Raw genomic sequence first — 20026 nt, 5'->3', positions numbered from 1 at the left:
CTGAATTTGTAGAAATCGGTGTAGCTACTCAGTGGCCTAAGAAAATAACACATACTAAATTTGAAGGCTATTCGGAAGATATGTCCAATTAACGGAAATCAAGGTGGCTTGGAATAGTTAGCGGGGAAAGAAGACCCTGTTGAGCAATCAAAAGATATACTTTACGAAATATTAACAATTTATATTTTTTATCAAATTTAAATTTTTAATTCTTGATAACGGTACTTTGCCCATGTCTAGTTGATGACAACTTATTGTACTAAAATTGTATATTTATAGCCCCATCCAAAACATTTAATATTATCAACAAAATTTTCAAAAATATTCAGAATCGTTTTTTCCTGGTCAAAATTCTCTAACTTTTACACGGATAGACATATTTTCATAATTCTTTTCTTGTTAAACAGATACCACAATCATCTTTCAGACGAATTATAAGCGGTCACATTCGGTCTGGTTGGTTGCCACCGTGGTGCAATGGTATTCACACCCGCTTGCACGCTGAAGGTCGTGGGTTCGATTCCCCGGCCAAGCAACATCAAAAAATTTTTAGCGGTGGCAAAATACCCCTCAGTAATTTTGTCGACATTTCCTGAGTATTTCAGCCGTGTAAAACTTCTCCAGAAGTGGTGTATTAAGACACGCCGTTCGGACTCGGTGATAAACTGTAGGTCCCATATCATTGAGCTAATATAAATCAGGGTGCACTCATTGATATGAGAGAAGTCTGGGATGTCTGTGGAACAATTATATAAATTCGGTCTGGTAGTTGCAGAGAAATTCAAGGTCAAAGTTAAACTTTTGAGTTTCTTTACTATTTTTCATCAAAATATGAGTGCTTTTGTGGTTTTGATATCTTCCTATATATTAAAGAGAGTCAAACACCAATAAATAAACTATAAAATTACCAAAAAACTAAAAAAAAATATCGAAAAACATATTTTTTTCAAAATTAAAAAAAAATACAAAAAATTTAATTCTTTTCAAAAACATAAAAAATACTCCTTTTGACCTAATTTTTTTTTTTTGATTTTCTTAGTTTCAATATGTTTACTATAGAATCCTATATATAAATCAAATATCGTTGACAAAACAAAATTTTGATTTTTGGCCAGGAAAATCCATTTCTGAACCACCGTGCACCGGACGCTATTACGCATTTTTTATTCAAATTATTACGGCCTATATACCAAAAGTTATGAAAAGAATAAAATAATTATGCACCTCGACTTTGATCAATATATATTTATATTTCTAATTAACATCCCCGAATTAAAACAGCTTCTTTTGAAAAATTCAGTTGAAAAAATATTTGTTAATGCTGTCTTGACTGATAATCTAACCCGCTTATAATGCCAAAAATAACATTACCAAATTACACGCAATGAGTACGGGTAAAGTTAGTAGTTTTGCCTTTTTAAGAAAAAAACATTGTTTTTTCAGCTTACTGGTAATGCCGAAGGTAGATTGTAAGGGGTTATTCGGCACATGTGACTCTAAATGTGTGCTGTGTACCATTGTAACTTGATAATAAGTAAATTAACATTGTTTTGTCATTGTGATATGAATGTCCATTATAATAACATTGTGCGACATAAAATTGCAAAGAAAACTGAACAGAATATAAATGTTCACACCGGGAAATAACCTAAGTAAGCGAGACAAGTTCCGCCCATTTCTAGTTTCAAAATATTTATTTATTTATTTAAGTCTAACGAACAAAGTTCTTACAGACTATGAGGATTACAATTTATTATTTTTCTTTTTTACAAAGTTTCAATTCACATTTCCAATTAAAAATTGTTCAAAATTCCTTTTTGATGTATTAAATTCCAATAAGTAACCATTAGGAATACAGTTTAAATAATGTAATGCCCTATTCAATGGGCCATTATTTATAAAATTTCTATGATGTACACCCGTATAGGACAAGTTCCTATGCCGGAGAGATATTCTGGCAGGTATACCAAATGGGATTTTACTCAGAAGATAAGGACAATCAATATTTCCATTAATTAAATCATATACAAACATCATAGAATTAATTTTTCGGCGCTTTTCAAGCGAATCATAGGAAGGTCGCGGGATCATAACATTCAAATGTGGTAAAGCATAACGAACACGACCGCTTTTGTATTCTTTCAATTCGATCAATTTGAATGTTTGTACAAGGATGCCAGATCAATGAACCATATTCAAGTTTGGACAAAACAAATGAGGAGTATAGCGTTTTTAACATATAAGGATCTGAAAAATCTTTAGAATTGCGCTTAATAAATGCAAGCGTCGAATAAACTTTAGGTATCAACTGATCCAAATGCGGCTTAAAAGTAAACTTGGAATCAAATAATATACCCAAATCTAAAGCTTCATTTACCTTTTTTAAATTTGAATTTCCCAAAAAATACGGAAAGTTGAAAGGCCTTCTTAACCTTGAATATGTTACATTAAAGCACTTTTTATGTTAACTTTTAAATTATTTATCAGGCACCAATCATTAAAACAATCAAGATCTTCCTGCAATAACAAAATATCAGAAAAACATCGTATTTTGGAAAAGATTTTTAAGTCATCTGCATAGAGCAAAAACTCTGAATTTTTAAAACAGCGAAATATATCATTAACGAAAAGAGTAAACAGTAAAGGACCTAAGATACTACTCAGTCTAACACCCGAAACCTGAATATACGAGGAGAACCAGAGAAGTTTGCGGCCTATGCAACACGTAGTCTTGCCAGACGTCATTTGACATTTTTTTGAAATGTTGGGATGTTTTTAGCCTAAACGGACTCAGGATAGTTTGACATACGACCATGTCTTGTGTTTTTTAAAGAGTCTTGAAAACATAACTTTGTAAAAACTTGAATTTACTTGTGAACATTTTCGTCCGACGTAGATAATCACGGCAAGAGTCGATAAAGGACCATCCAATAGCACTATGAAAAACTGGTTGAATGAATCCAATTGTGGCCGACTCTGGCTCAAAAACGAAAGTGGCGGGATAGTCCTTTATCGACATACAAAGATTTAATTTGATCGATGCACTCTTGCCGTGATTATGCACGTCGAAAGTTGTAAAAAGTTCTTGGACGAAATTTTTCACCAGTAAATTCCAATTTTTTGCAAAGTGATTTTTTCAAGTCACTGTAAACAATACATAACATATCACATTGTCGTATGACAAACTGTCCTGAGTACCTTTAGACTAAAAACTGTCAAACTTTTCAATGGAAATGTCAAATGGCGTCTTCCAACACGGCATGTTGCCTAGGCAGGTAGTTTTCGTGCAGCCCTCACACTTTTATATAATTATTATTTTTTTATTTCTTCTAATTACAATTGTTGTACATTTGTAAATAATATTTTATTTTTTATTTCTTTTTTAGATTATTCACTCCTAATTTGGTAAGAGTTTGCTTTCAAATAAGTATGCATAGTTTGTTTGTATGTAACAGTATGTAAGTATATGTAAGTATCAAACCTTAAAATGTATTGTTAATCTATACTTCTGATGCGCTATTTTAACGTGATTTAAAACAGTTAAATCGCTAAATGGTTGATACACATAATACAGATCATGTGTTTATTTCAGGCATAAAATTAGTTAAATACATTTTCAGTTTGTATGGTAAAAAAGAGCATATTGTGTCTGTTTTTATATTACTGTAATATCATTGTTTTAACACAATCACATACAGTCTATGACGCATGAATGACATGAAGCAATGGTGACAAAGTCGTTGGTCATTCCTATTAAAAAATTCTAACGTGCAGATTGAAATAAATTAATTAGTTGTTTTTTAGACATATAAAATTAGCACAAAATTTATAAAAAAAATTGCAATGTGTTTTTAATTGACATATATATAAATACTGCTGAAAGAAGAAATAAAAAACTCCCAGGCATGATTAATTGTCACAATGCAGTCCTACCCAACTGTCTAGTTTTAAATTTATTTCTGTTTTTATATATTTATTTGTGTTTTTGCATTTTGTTAATCACGTGCTACAAACCACATACTAACATAACGCTGTATAAAAAAAATAAAGAGTCATGAAAAATAAATTACTAATTAACACTTATTATGTGTTACTGATTCGTTTATTTATTGGAATTTTAACTCGCTTTGTGAGTTGTTGTTTTCAATGTATATACATACGTCGTTCTATTAATTCACTTCTTATTGAGACATCGTACTTCGGCTGTAATTTAAATATTTAAAAATGAAATATATTTTCTATACCGGTAGCCATGGCATGTAGCCGAAGGGTTTATAATGATATAGTACCCATAGAACTGTACCTCCCGATTTTCGGTATTTTGAAATTTGTCGTTATAGGTCTACGTCTTCATATATGGCCTTATAGAACGGTACTTTCCGATTTTCGGTAATTTGTTACTTTTATCCACATTATTCAATTACTGAAATGTGGTAGAGAAAGAGCTTAAACCTGGGAAGTTTTTGCGGATTCTGAAACTACGATTTGCATAGATGAGAACAATAAAAAAACAAAAAATCTCTAGAAGGATTTTTACATAAATAGCGGTCAAAGCTCACATTTTAAGGATTAGAGAAAATGTTATAGCTGTGAAAATTCTCTACAAGATTGACCTTTTTGACTTGTCCCTAGGTTTTACCATTTTTGAGATATAGAAGTTCAAATTGGGATAATGTACTGAATGTATCGCTTCCTTATAAAACAATGTCATGCACGGTGTGCCTTAACTATCTTTAAATAAAAATTGCGTACACCTGAAAAAATTTTGCGGATTCTGAGACAGCAATGCTCATAGATGAGGAAAATCCAAAAACAAGAAAAAATCGCTGTGGCGATTTTTAAATAAATCGCGGTCAAAATTCACATTTATTTACATATATTTATAAATGAGAAAAATCAAAAAAAAACGAAAAAATTGGTCACATTTTTAGGGTTTTTTAGGTTTTCAGGATTTTGCTTGGAAACAACAAGCCCCAGCGAAGTGGGAATAAAGAAAATGTTGTAGAGAATTTTCACTGCTACAATATTTTCTTTAGTAATAACGAAAACGCGATTACTTGTGACCAAAAACAGTTTTATTGTTTTCTTAGGTAGTCTCCATCATGATTTTTACACTTCTTCATGCGCTTAAAGCAATTATTGAAGGACATTTTCTACTCCGATTGAGACACCTCCAAAACATGGTTTTTGAACGCTTTTACAGCATCTCCTGGAGAATGCTGGTATTTTTCTGGGATCCAACAAGAAAAATCCCATTTTGGCGCCAGGTATTTATGCAATATCTAGTTGGTGGAATAAATGTCCAAGGATGCCTCTATCTTACGTTATAAAACATTCGATCTGGCACGACGGCCGTTTTTGGAGCACCCTCACGACCTTCGTTTTTTATCGAATGTCGCCACGATTGAATTAATTAAACCACTTTTTCATAGTGCTGTGATCATTTATCGACATATAATCATTGTCCCACAAACATCCCATAAGGGACAATGGGGTGACTTCTCTCATATCAGTGAGTCGGGGTGCACATATTGGCTCAGTGATATGGGACCTAGGCCCGTTATTACATCCTTTCTGTAGTTAAATATTGGCCGTTTTCGGTCAGATAACCCATTTTTTATTCTTACATGTTTGCTTTAAGAATAAGTGTCAGATAAATTAACAGGAACTTTGTATTCGTTTTAAAATTTAAACTGCGCCCGAGAGTATGCTGCACCAAAATCAAGAAAAAATTGGCAGCAAATTCAAATCAACCAATCAGATTTGAGAAAACATGAGGTATACAGATTTGTTGCCATATTTGCATATTTTTACAAAATATTACATTTAGTTTAAATGGAAGATGTAATAACAGATCCCTGGTAATGCGAACTTTATTCCTTACTTTTTTTAAAGTAAGGTATAACAAAAATGGACTTTAAAGACAAGATGTAAGAACGGGCCCTAGTGTTTATCGCCGAGTCCGAACGGCGTGTGTTACGACACCACTTGTATTGAAGTTTAACAAGGCGGAAATACTCAGGAAATGTCGCCAACATTACTGAGGGGTATTTTGCCACTGTAGAAAATTTGATGTTGGCTGGCCTGGGAATCGAACCGCAGACCTTCTGAGTGCAATGCGGGGGTGCATAAAAATTTAATTTGAGCGATGCACTCTTGCCGTGATAATTCACGTCGAAAGTTTCGAAAAATTGTCGCACGAAATTTTTCACTAGTTAATTACATTTTTTTGCATATTGAGTTTTTAAGTCACTGTAAACAACTCAGCACGTGGTCGTACGTCAAATAGTACTGAGATTTCTGCTAAAAATGTCAAACTGTTCAATGAAAATGTGAAATGGCATCTGGAAACTTTTCTAGTTCCCCTCACTCGGGGGTAATCTCTGTGCATTCTCTGAAAATTTCAGTAGTTTTGTAGACGTAACATATTTAAAAAAAGGACGTGGTCGGGTGCTTAGGCCCCAAATAAGGGTCGGAGACACAACCACCGTTTTTAAAAAAATAGGATAGACGGGGCCATCCCTGTACATTCCCTGAAAATTTCTAGAAATGGGTTCAGTACTTTTGTAGATATAATATATTTCAAAATGTGAGCGTGGTCAATTTTCCTTCCGTAAAAAAACCTAATCATAAGTCATGCATTAAAACTTTTTCTAAGAGTAATCCATAGCCGAATATATCCCCAATGTGAAAAGTACATGGGCATATCACAGTTCGGATTTAAACGAACTTGCAGGTACTAGTTCAGAAATGTCGAGAAGTACAAAAGGATATATTTATATGTTTCGTTGACTACGAAAAAGCTTTCGACACAGTACGTCACGATAAAGTAATAGAAATTTTGAAAACGATTAACATAAGCGACAAGGAAATACGATGTATACGAAATTTATATTGGAAACAGGCGGCATACATCGATATAAACGGAGAAATGACGGAAGAAGTAACGATTTCAAAGGGGGTACGACAAGAAAGTATCCTTTCGTGGTTGTTATTTAATATATACTCCCAACGAATATTTATGGAGGCTATAAAGCACCAAAGAATAGGGGTACAAATACATGGGATGATTATCAACAATATCAGATACGCGGACGATACAACAATATTCGCTAGCACCATATCCGATCTACAAAAACTTATTGACAAACTCACAGATGTAAGTGAATCGTATGGATTGAAAATCAGCAAAAAGAAAACAAAATACATGACCATCAGCCGGAAAGATACCTATAACAACAGTACGTTGAAAATACAAAACACCGTAATAGAAAAAGTAAAGAACTATAAATATTTAGGAGTTACCATAAATAAACAATGGGATGTTTCGAAAGAAATAACTTGTCGTATAGAAATGGCAAGGGATGCATTTTGCAGATACAACAAGATACTGACAAGTCATGACATCGGTATTCAAACTAAAACCAGATTCATCAAATGCTACATATGGTCTGTTTTATTATATGCATCAGAAACATGGACAATAAAGGCGATAGATGAAAGAAAACTGGAATCATTTGAAATTTGGATATACCGACAAATACTTAAAATACCATGGAGAGATCGCATAAGAAATGACGAGGTACTAAGAAGAATGAATCAACATCGTCAACTCCTTAAAACAGTTAAAACTAGAAAAGTGTCATACCTGGGACATATCATGAGAAATGATAAATATATTCTTCTACAAAAAATTATCAAAGGATCGGTTGATGGAAGACCATGCACAGGAAGAAAAGAAGTTCCTTGGCTGAAAAATATTCTGACATGGGCCGGACATCAAAATGAAAGAAGTTTATTGAATGCCGCCAAAAACAGATATCTATATTTATAAAAATCCATTTTTGTTAAACATAAGAAAAATTGTAAATCAACAAATAATCTGTAATTATTATATGATCGCATATATCCGAAACACGGATGCGCAAATAAACCTAAGTTATTATCCGTAAAAAAACTCTCCAGTTATTAAAACACGAAAGAGTCACGCCATAAGTGACCAGTTTAAAACAGACCTGTCCAGGCGACTTTAAAGCGTATTACGAGTTGTGACAGTCCACCCAAAGACCTCAACAAATTTCGTGAAGGTTAGTCGTATTTTTCAGCAATAAGAATCATGTCACACCGTTTGCAAATAACGTCTTTATCATCGGAAAATGAAACTAGTATGATTTCAGAAAAAGGTCACCAATTTTCACATTAGTAAATCTAAATACAGTTTTGAGTGAACGAACCTTTCCTATGCGACATTTGATAATTTTAAATACAAATACCACGTACATGCGTCAATAAGTGTGTGCTATTGTCAATACATACCGTGGTTGGAGAACTTTTGTTGTTGAAATTATGATAAACAAACACAAATAATAAGCAATCACATAGACCAATAACAAATACTAGCAAATTGAATTTTCTGCATATTATTAAATTAAATCATTTGATAGAAAATGTAAACAAGTGTGGATTTAATTATTCAACCACTAACAATTGGTTGGTCATTTGACACTGATATGCTGGACAAATCGGGAGGTGATAATTAGAAGGCTCGTCAAAGTGTCTGCGTATTTCGAAAAAGTTTCTACCCAACAAAATCAATTATAACGAAATAGAAATAAGGAATGTGAGTATTTCTATTTAGTTGATGTAACCTTTTACTAGAGCTGTAATGTTGTGTGATCAATTCACTATATATTATTATGTAAAAAATTTAAGTATTTTCAATAGATATTGGAATTTCATATTAATGTGATTTCAATTAAAGATTTTCTGTCATGTTATATATACATAAATATTTCAAATAGGCCCTTACAAAGGCAAGTTTCATGTCAGTCTTTACATATGCAAAGAGAAACATTATGCAAATAAACACATAGGCAAACCAAAAATGTACCAATGTAAAGGAAGCCAAATGACAGTGATATACGCACATAACTAAATTAAGATTAGTTGACAGTTTGTGTAATTGTCCAATAATTGAATTTGTTACAAATAAACAAAAATCAATTATTTAATTAATATATTTTCCGGCAATTGACTGTTTAACAAAAAATAATATTTTTACTAATGTCATACATACATTAACTTAATGCCACATTCATGATATGGATCCGAAAACGTATCCAAAGACAGGTTATAGTAACGTTTTTTCAGAAAATGAATATCATATCTCATAGAAGAATTTTAATTTTTCCCTCTCGCAAAAAAACAATAATCAACACAAAACATAATTAAAAATTTGGCAATTGAAACCCCAACTTAGAAGCAGAAGAATGAATTTAAAGGAAGCGTTAATCTTGCCATGTTAAACCTTCAAACTCGTTTCAATGTTATCCCTGATGGAATTTGTGGTACTCCAGTATTATTTAGCTTATATTTCATTTTATATAAACAACAATATTAAATTATTCAACAGCTATCACCATGAACTGCAAAAATGGCTACGTTTATTCAATACAATGTCAACAACGCTGTCGTTGTCATTCTCCAAGCAACATAGGTGTCAAACATCAACATAGTCCCTCATAATAAGTAACCAAGCGACTACAATCAATATCCACCTAACATGGGCTAATGTGGGTTATGCGGTAACTGAGGTAAATCTAGAGGATGACAACAACGATGACCATCATCACATCGTCCCAATGGAGTTTTATGTTAGTAGTAGTGTTGCTTTTGATAGTGTTAATAAAGCTACAAGGAAGCGAAAAATGTATTTTATAAAAATATTTTATGGTCATGAATGATTTCCATTTGAACAAAAACAGGGTAAATGTACAAAACGACCACGAAACCGCGACAAAATCGATTACTTGTCAATAAGAGACGTACCTAAAATTTTCTCATCGACATTTTTGAAGAACATTTTGAAGCTGAAAAACGTCATCTTGTGGTATTTTATAGCAGCTCTTAAAATATAGGACGAAAAGGACATTGAAGCAAGCGAGTTAAAAGGTCGATTGATTCGATTCATTCGATTTGACTGAAGACATGTCATCTCAATAATAAGCCAAGCCAACAACGAACAAAGATATAACGCTAATTCCTTATAGCTTACAGGGTCTCTAGCAAAAACTTCATCACGCCATAACGCGGAAGTTCGACTCACGGCGGATCTGTCCTTCGGGGTTCTTAATATACTCACCAAGGCCTTTCTTCCCCAAGAGGAATTTTTCGTGCCCCAGACTTTCACCTCCATTTTGTTGCACAGTGTAATTTGGCTACATTGAACCCGAACAAAGTAGTCAAAAAACTTCTCCACCAAAAAAATGTGCTTATGTTCACCTCCATTTTGTTGCACAGTGTAATTTGGCTACATTGAACCCTAACAAAGTAGTCAAAAAACTTCCCCACCAAAAAAATGTGCCTATGTCCACAATCAATCTTCTTTTGTTTGCAGGCGGTTGAAGACTTTATCATAAAATGAAAAATTGGCCTGAGAATTCAACACCCTTTTGAGCTTTTTCTCTTCTGACCTAATACCATCACCTCCATTTGGAATTCACCACACTCTATACCGAATCCGTTCGGAACCTGGACTTAGGAGGTACTTTTATCATAAAATGAAAAATTCCACTGAGAATTCAAAACCCTTTTGAGGTTCTGCTCTGACCCAATACCATCACCTCCATTCGGAATTTACCACACCCAATACCAAATCGGTTCGGAACCTGGACTTGGGAGGTACCTTTATATAGGGACATTATCATAAAATCAAAAATTGGGATGAGAATTCAAAACGCTTTTAGGGTTTTGCTCTTCGAGTCTAATACCATTATCTTCATTTGAAATTTACCACACCCCATACCATATCCGTTCGGAATCTGCACTTGGGAACAGTGCCTCGCAAGGGAAAAAGAAAATGTTGCCTGAGAATTAAAAATCCTTTTGAGATTTTTCTTTTCTGGCCTAATACCATCACCTCCATTTGGAATTTACCACGCCCCATAACAAATCGGTTCGGAACATGGACTTCGGAGGTACCTTTATAAGAGAACTTTATCATAAAATTCAAAACCCTTTTGAGGTTTTGCTTTTCTCCATCACCTCCATTCAGAATTTACCACACCCAATACCAAATCGGTTCGGAACATGGACTTGGGAGATACCAACATTTGGCGAAACTAGTTGGAAAATATGGGTAAAACGTAAGAAATACAACAAATCGGGGTATACCCTTATATGGGGTCTATACCAAAAAGTGGACCAAAATTACCCATTTTGTTGTTTTTTTTTGTACCAATGACTCTATATGTAATACACAGGTCTCTATCAATTTTCAAAGCAATATCTTTAATCTTACGAAGTAAAGCGCATAATATTGGGGACCCATTTTTCCTTTGGTTAAGGTTGTATATAAGGGGCTCTTAAAAGTTTTGGCCTGAGAACCAAAAAACCCTTTGAGAGTTTGAACTACTAACAGAATACTACATACACCCTACATTAGCGCAAGACAATATGCAAATTTGCCTTAAAAAGAAAAAAACTGTATGACAAAATGTGGAAACTCGATTTTTATCGTAAACGCATGGTCCTGAACATTTTTTGTTCAGTATAATCCCCAGAATCGAAAAAATGTTTGGCCTGAGAACCCAAAAGGCTTTCGGGGGTTTGATTCGCACCCCCCGGTTATAAGAGGGTAAACCTAGTCTTCAGCTATGATAAATTTCCAAAAATATTGCCCATATGTATAACAGCCCTCATATAATATTCATTTTCCTGTGGTCCTTTATAGTATTCAAATCTGGCTTCCGCTGAAACTAATAAAACATTTAAATATCTACGTACATATATTCATACATATAATGGTATTGTTACTTAAAGTTGCCATAGTAGCCACACCTACACATATTTCCATATTAAGTATACAAAGAGGATGTAAATATATATTTGGACTTTGCAACAGTTATTATAAGTAGCCAAAGGCAAATATTAAATATTGTCACATTTTCAGAAGCAGGCAGAGTTTTATTCAAAATTAATTTTCACCTGAAATTAACACCTGAACGATGTACTAATATACGAGTACATACATACATACATATTTGCTAAGAAACAACAGCGACATAACACCATTATTATAAACTGTAATATGTACTTAGTATCACTGACTATGGGCAAATGTAGCAAATAAAGTTCTCATTTTCCTTTGTTATACATACATATGTGAAACGCACACATTTGCAACTGATTGAAAAATGTGAAAAAATGTGATTGATACATTATTGACAATTGCTGGATTATGATCAATTTTTTTGTGTTGTGGTCCAGCAAATATTTGCATAATTTATTTATATCCAAAAAAGTATAATAAATCAATATAAATGTGTGTCTCTTTTTTCTGTAATAACTCAACATGTGCCAAGTTTTATTTCTATATTTGTTCGTTTCAGGGATTTCGATCCGATTTGTGAATTTTTTATTAGTGTTATGCGACAATCATTTTTAGCTTTTTTCAAATATGTATATAGTTTTTCTACAACTTACAGATGTATCGAATGCCTGTTGCAATTTGGTATCTGATACCAGTTTGATTATATGATGTCCTGCAGTGTCATTACTTGCTTGTTTATTTTTATTATTTACTCAGCAGGTGTCGCAAAAGGATTGCAACAATTTTTTTATAAAAAACTTTAATGAATTGAACAAAAATGTTACAATGTGAATTTTTTTATTTTATTTGTGTAAAGTAGCATGGGTAGAAAGGGTATTCCATACAAGTTCTTAATATCTATATATTACGATACTCCATGGAATGGGCTTTTTTATTCTTGTAAAAACAACAATCTAGTTCACAAATCGGATTGGAAACGTAGACCAGATTATTCGTTTGAAATTGAAGGTGCTGAAAACTTTTTATTTTTTATATTCTACAAAACCAACGCTTTCGTTTTATGTTAATGTTTATGGATGTAAGCAAATCAAACCAGTATTCCATAAACATATTCATTTTAATTACTATAAATATGAGTAACCCTATTATTTTACCTCGTTTGACATTATACTTGTCCCATACTGGAATTATCTTGTTAATTATTTTTTATTTCAAAAAGATTTTTGAACAATTCACGTGATAAATATGAAATAATTTCGACCAGCACGTTTTAAAAGTCATTATTTCTTCTGCAGTACAGCTATTAAAGGACAATGTCATCACATGATAATACAGCAAAAGTAAAAAAGCATTAATTTTTTATTTAACACTTCAGCCTGTCACCAGTAACGAGAAAAAATCGAAATACTAACTGGTTATAACATGCACGTATACCACAGTTATTTATATAAACAAAAAATCTTTAGAAAACCACCAGTCACTCATACAACTTCCTCTTGAATAAAATAAAAAATAAACACAATATATCAAAACGGACAACAAATTTATTTATGGCTTAACTTTTTTGACAATAATCACTTTACTTGCTGTCAAACGAAAGCATACAAACAAACAAATTTTGAATTGTTGAAAACAAAGTTGGCTGAATTAAATAGTAAAAAAATATTATATCGGAACGTGTTATGTTCGCAATTGCATTTGTCAAAAAGTTTAACTGAGTTGTTTCTCATTACATAGAGAAATGATGTACAAAACAAATTGTCCCAGGAAAATAAAGGATATTCGACACCTATACTTGTTTTAATATCAATGTAAACATATTATGTGTGTTCACAAACACAAATTTTTAAGACTTTCAAAATTTATAATAGAAGGAATTTAAAACAAGTAAGTTCGACCGAGCCGAACTTTTTATACCCTCCACGACGAAGTGTATTAAAGTAAATAGAAATAATTAGTTTCCTTTCATTTATGAAAGAATATCTTAACTGATAATAAATACTCCCTTTAAAACAGTCATTAGACGTCATTGTTGTTCTTTCCAAAATATGGACCAATATTTCCAACTTTCGGTAAAAGCTTCAATATACCTGAAATCGGGCGGTACTGTTATATAAGGGCTATACCGAAACGTGGACCTATATCCACAAATTTTTATGGAGAATTTATATGATTCTTAAAGCAAAAGTTGATAAAAACTTCAAAACACTAGAGTTGAGCAATCTCGTTCAATTGAACGATCCGGATCACTATCTCGTTCAATGGACACCGGTAAAACTGCGTGTACTTAATTCCACACTTTGGTTTTTATGATGTTATTCATTCGTCTTTGAACGAGGACAATGATCCGGATCGTTCAAATGAACGAGATTGTCCAACTCTACAAAACACCCGAAAACGAAAATGGGGGCTATTTCAAAAATTGGATGTATGTTCACCACTTTTGGTATCGATTTTTTAACACTGGAAACCCTAAATACATCAATTTGAGCCGAAAATGTCGATAAAAACTTCAAAGTACCTGAAACTAGGTGGTACCGTTACATGGGGTCTGTATCAGAACGTGGACCTCTGTCCACATTTTTTAGTAGTTTTCGGACTAATAAGAACTGTAACTGCCATTGTTCGGTCTAAATATGTAGCTAAAAACTTCAAAATACCTGAAATCGAGCGGTTGTAATGAACACGAATTAATTTCGTGAGAATGCAAATTTTAATGATTTCCTAGGCATTCAGAGACTTGGGAAGAGGTAGGTCGGTGGGAGCCTTTTGATACCCGAGCTACAGTCGGGTGGGGGGTTCGTGACCTTCTCAGCCCAAACCATGTTCCCATTGCTTCCTTATTATAGACTCCCATGTTTAGTTAAATACAAAATAATATTAAGAAAAAGACAAGTGGATAAAATAATTAAAAATTGGAGGAAAAAATTTAAACAGCAGAAAATAATAGATACCCGATTATAAAGCCATGATTTTAATATGCAATATCCTAATGTTAATCGTTGACCCGAATGTTATTACTCTCTGATGATATTGAGAGCAAATGCCTCAAGACCCACACCAGCATATATTTTACGGGCATATTAGTTTATTGTAGAATCCCTATGGTTTGCAGCGTTTAGACCTGTGTATAAGAATATATCTCTGCACAATGATATATTCCCTGAGAAGGAATGCAGATTAGGACAGGCCGACTAGGGGTCAGCTTCATCGGAGGGAATTACCAATTGTACCATTAAATGTTTCGGTTTTGAGAAACAACCACAATTGTGATGATGCCAGAGATACTATGACCTTTGGAACTAAATATGCTAGAGTAAAGTGGATTAACATCAAGCGAGAAGAGCTGTTTGGTCTGCATGAGGGGAGTAGGTGGAAACTTGAAATCGTTTAAAGAAATTGAAAAATGTGTGTTTTTAGTGTGAATTTAATGCGACCTATAAAAAGTGTTTACTGCATAGACATTGTGTTATATACATTCAACTGTTGCATGGAACAAATTAGCGAAATTAACAACAAAGAAATTTTAAGTGATTATAAAAAGGTTGCCATCATACAAATTTAATAAATATACCTTTTAAAGTTTTACAAAGTTGAGAAAAAATTATGAGTTTGTATTTCGAGTTCTCACACAACGTCCACCACACGGTACCTATATAAGGGCTATTCCAAAACGTATACATATGTCTCTTGTTTCTGGTGGATAAGCATTTCGACCAATGGGAGCCCTTGATTCCAAATTATAGCTAATTTGGTTAAAAATATGTAGCTAAAAACTTCGAAATATCTGAAATCGGTTGGTGAAGTTATGTATATGGGGGCTATTACAAAACGTAGTCCTATGCCAAAATATTTAGTGTAGAAGTTTTTGTCCACTAGGAACCCTAAAAGCCAAATGTAGCTAAAAACTGAAAAATACCTGAAATTGGAAGGTATCTTTATATGGGGGCTATTCAAAATTGTGAGCCGATTTAGCTCATATTCGAATTTTACGTGCGTGTGAACAAAATACGCATCTGTCCGTTCTATCTCAATAAAAATCAAGAATATATACTACTAGGTGAACCCGGCGCGCTTTGCTACACCGACTAAGATAAAGGAACGATTTCATTATAATTAGGCAAATGTATTCTTAGACCAAATTCAATCACACATTCCAAATTTCATTGGAATTGGACATACATAGGTTGTTTTGTGCATCAAATACATGAAATCGGACGAAAATATATATGGGAGCTATATCCAAATTTAAACCGATTTCGATATATTTTGGCACATTTATTTGTAGTCCAAATTCCGTCACACTTTCCAAATTTCATTGAAATAAACCTTAGCCATCAAATACATGAAATCGGCCGAAAATATATATGGGAGCTATATCCAAATTTGAACCGATTTCGATATATTTTGGCACGTTTATTGAAATCGGGCATATATAGCGTGTTTGGTGCGTCAAATATATGAAATCGGACGAAAAATATATATGGGAGCTATATCCAAATCTGTTTATTTGCAGTCCAAATTCCGTCACACATTCCAAATTTCATTACATTCGTGTACATATAGCGTGTTTGGTGCATCAAATACATGAAATCGGCCGAAAATATATATGGGAGCTATATCCAAATCTGAACCGATTTCGATAATTTTTGGCACATTTATTTGTAGGCCAAATTCCGTCACATACCCCCCAAATTGGGCGACTGTATTTGTAGCCGTTAATCAGATATCTGCATACAAAACTAAATTTATTGGAGGTACCTCCGATCCTGAGGCTATATCTCCTTTCAGCCTATTTCACTTTCAGACGATGTTGCAATATACCCTCAAATTTTCAGGATGATCTGTTCAGTGCTTTTCGAGTCCATAAATTACAAACAAACAAACAAGCGTACAAACATTTTCCTCTTTTATAGATATAAGATAGATATAAGGTCGCAAATACTTCACGGTGCGCTTTAACTAATTTTAAATGAAAGGTGCTTACACCTGGGAAGTTTTTGCGGATTCTGAAAGTACAATGTTCATAGATGAGAAAATGAAAAACAAAAAACCGCCGGAGTATTTTTAAATCATTTTTAGGACTTTTTTTAGGTTCTCACGATTTGATCTTCAGAAATATGATGAGAAAATAGTGGGTATGGAAAAATTAATGTTTTTATTGGTGTCAGGATATTCTACATATACCCACAGACCTCGGTTTATATGATGGACCTGTTAGTTGCTGCAAATGTCCAGAAAATTTCTGTGGTAAATACATCGATATTAATGAAACTGTGTACCCATATTATCCAAGTTGTACTATCTTACCAACTTGCCGCCGGTATATAGCCACATATGGTCTGTTCCAGAACTGCAAGAATCTACTAATTTTTACTATTTTTTCCGATAACATAACGGACAAAATGTTATCGTAGTAAAAAATAGTAGCTTCTTGCAGGTTCTGGAACAGAGCAATAATGTTTCGAAATATATGGATTGCCTTCCTCAAAAAGTTCAATTCTTCTATAAACCCTTTCTAAAAGAAAAAGTGCTTCTATAGACGCTTTCTGAAAGAAAAGGTGCTTCTATAGGCCCTTTCTGAAAGAAAGAAAGAAAGAAAGAAAGAAAGAAAGAAAGAAAAAAAAAAAGAAAAAAAAAAGAAAAAAAGAAGGAAAGAAAGAAAGAATAGGTTCTTATATAAACACCTTCTTATATAATCCCTTCTTAAAGATATGATTTTTCTATAGACCCTTTCTGAAAGATGGGATTTTTCTATTGACCCTTTCTAAACGAAAGAGTGCCTATTAGGGTTATGACTTTTTTACAACCTTATATCCCTGTATCATAGCGTGATGAGTTTTGCCATAAGATTACATAAAATCTTAATTATAAGGTGATTAGGTGAAAAAACCTCACGCACAAAATGATTTTAAAACTTGAATTTATCAAAATTATGGACAATTTTTTGAAGTCACTGAAAACAGATATATAATTGAAAATAAACTTTAGAGCCACATGAGATAATTAAAATGACATAAAATTTATTTCTCACTATTTTTCTTCAATTCTGAGAATCGTAAAAATGTCGTAAACGTTTTTATTCAAAAATATATTTTTTAACAAAAAACAAAAAAATTAAAATTTTTTCAAAGTGACTTTTTTCGCGACTTTTTTCATATTTGAATGAAATAAACGTTATTATAGTTATTAGTAGGCTTATATTTATTAATTTGTGCAACAAAAAATAATTTTTTGAAAAATTTTTTTTTTTCATTTCATATATTTTTTCAAAAAATTATTTTTTTAAAATCGATTTGTGCGTGAACTTTTTTTATATTTCAATGGAACAAACGATAGCATAGTGATTAATAGGCAAAAGTTCATTAATTTCTGCTACAGGAAATCATTTTTGAGGAAAAATGTCAAAAAGTCATAACCCTAGTGCCTATACACACCTTTTCTGAAAGATAGCGTTTTTCTATAGATCATTTCTGAAAGAAAGGATTCTTCTAGAGACCTTTTCTGAAAAAAACGTTCTTCTATAGACCTTTTCTGAAAAAATCGTTCTTTTATAGACCCTTAATAAAAAATTGTTCTTCTATAGGCCTTTTCTGAAAAAATCGTTCTTTTATAGACCCTTTCCAAAAAACCGTTCTTCTATAGACCTTTTCTGAAAAAACGTTCTTTTATGGACACTTTCTGAAAAAGGACGTTTCTGTACGTTTTATAAAGGTAGATTTTTGATATTTTCAAGGAGTTAGCCGCATTATCATACTGAAGTGGCTGCAGTTTAGATTTTAGTATCCTTTGGGGCTATAAAACTTATTCCTAGAAATTTATAATTACAGATCCACGTATTGATACAGTCCCCATAGAACCTCCAGAATTTCAGTATTTTTGAAGGTTTTAGCCATATTAAATAACCGAAATTACTGAAATTTTGTATTTGGACATGGGAATAAAAAATTCTGCAGAAAGTTTTAGGTAAAAGGTACAACCGAATTTCAGCTTTTTTATACCCTACACCATTTTTGTGCATTTGTATGTAATTTACAAGAGTGAACGATAAGACTCGTGGTTACTTTTGATTATCTATGTCTGTCGATGTATTTTTGTGATCAAAGTACAGGTCGCATTTTTTGTTCGATTCGTATACAAATTGGGAAATATCGTTTATCTGGCCAAAAGACCAAATCTATATATTTCGATTTAGAATCGGTTCCGATTTTTATATAGATCCCATATATATTCCGGCCGATTTTAGGTATTTGGTGCACCAGTTTTGATGAAATTTGAAATGTGAGCGGAATTTGGTCTAAAAAAAGTTTGCCAAATTATATTGAGTCAGTCGAGATTTGGATATTGCTCCCAAATATATTCAATGGTCGACACATCAATGCAAACTTTTTCAGAAAACTGAATATAAAATTTTTTGACTAAGAAAATTTATTCCTTAGTCAAATATTCTTGCATATTAAATAAATAACTATGATATGTTTGGCAAACTATACCTCAAATGATTTTGCGAAATATCCCTTACTTCAAATGCCTTGGCAAAACAATGGAAACTTATATAACTCTATCAAATTTTTTTATAATTAAAGGTTATTTTCCAAACTTTCTTTGCATTATTAAAACAGAATAGAATCAGAGTTGAATCAATTGCACATTTGTCTCCTCTATATGATAATTTCATGGCATAGGATTGAGAGTTGAACCAAGTATTTATAAAATTAGTCCCTCAAAAAGTTCAACATTTTTCTGTAAAATTGTGGGAACGCTAACTCTCTAAGGCAGTAACCGGTTTGGAACATACTTATAGTATGATATCTACCAGATATAGATCAGGCTCGAATATGGACAATATCGGTCCACTCCGTTAGATAACTCCTACACAAAATTTTCGGAAAAGTGCAAATGTATTCGCTGCCCCTATTAGGATGGTACAAGTTTTTTAAGGGACAAGTCCATACTTCCTCGGAAAATGGCTTGAATGCTGTAAAAAACCCCTACGACACCATGTATAGTGGCTGGAGCGCACGGTTACTTTCGATCAGTCCACTCCTTCGGGTACGTCCCCCACAAAAGTTAAAAAAGTATTTAAGTATTTAACTTATTTTTAAACTTGTACAGGACGTCAATCCCGGAAGAAATTTTGGATATAACATTCCTAATATGAGCATCCTATGATAAGTTATGGGTCAAGGGAATTCC

General features: G+C 32.9%; 1 protein-coding gene across 2 annotated transcripts in view; it reads left to right on the top strand.

The window, feature by feature from the left end:
• The window catches only part of Nha1 (Na[+]/H[+] hydrogen antiporter 1), a 118725-nt gene that overhangs the window by 46347 nt on the left and 52352 nt on the right, over positions 1 to 20026 (top strand). Inside the window, exon 3 of one of the 2 annotated variants that reach the window (XM_073968164.1) lies at positions 3387 to 3405. The exons of the other annotated variant lie outside the window; for it this stretch is intronic. The gene's annotated coding sequence lies outside the window, so the exon portion shown is untranslated. The remainder of the gene's footprint in view (positions 1 to 3386; positions 3406 to 20026) is intronic. 2 annotated transcript variants of the gene reach the window in all.

This window comes from Musca autumnalis, unplaced genomic scaffold (genome assembly GCF_047663935.1).
Source record: "Musca autumnalis isolate F117 unplaced genomic scaffold, ASM4766393v1 scaffold_2, whole genome shotgun sequence".
Classification (NCBI taxonomy): domain Eukaryota; kingdom Metazoa; phylum Arthropoda; class Insecta; order Diptera; family Muscidae; genus Musca; species Musca autumnalis.
This window is presented reverse-complemented; position numbering and strand designations above follow the sequence as displayed.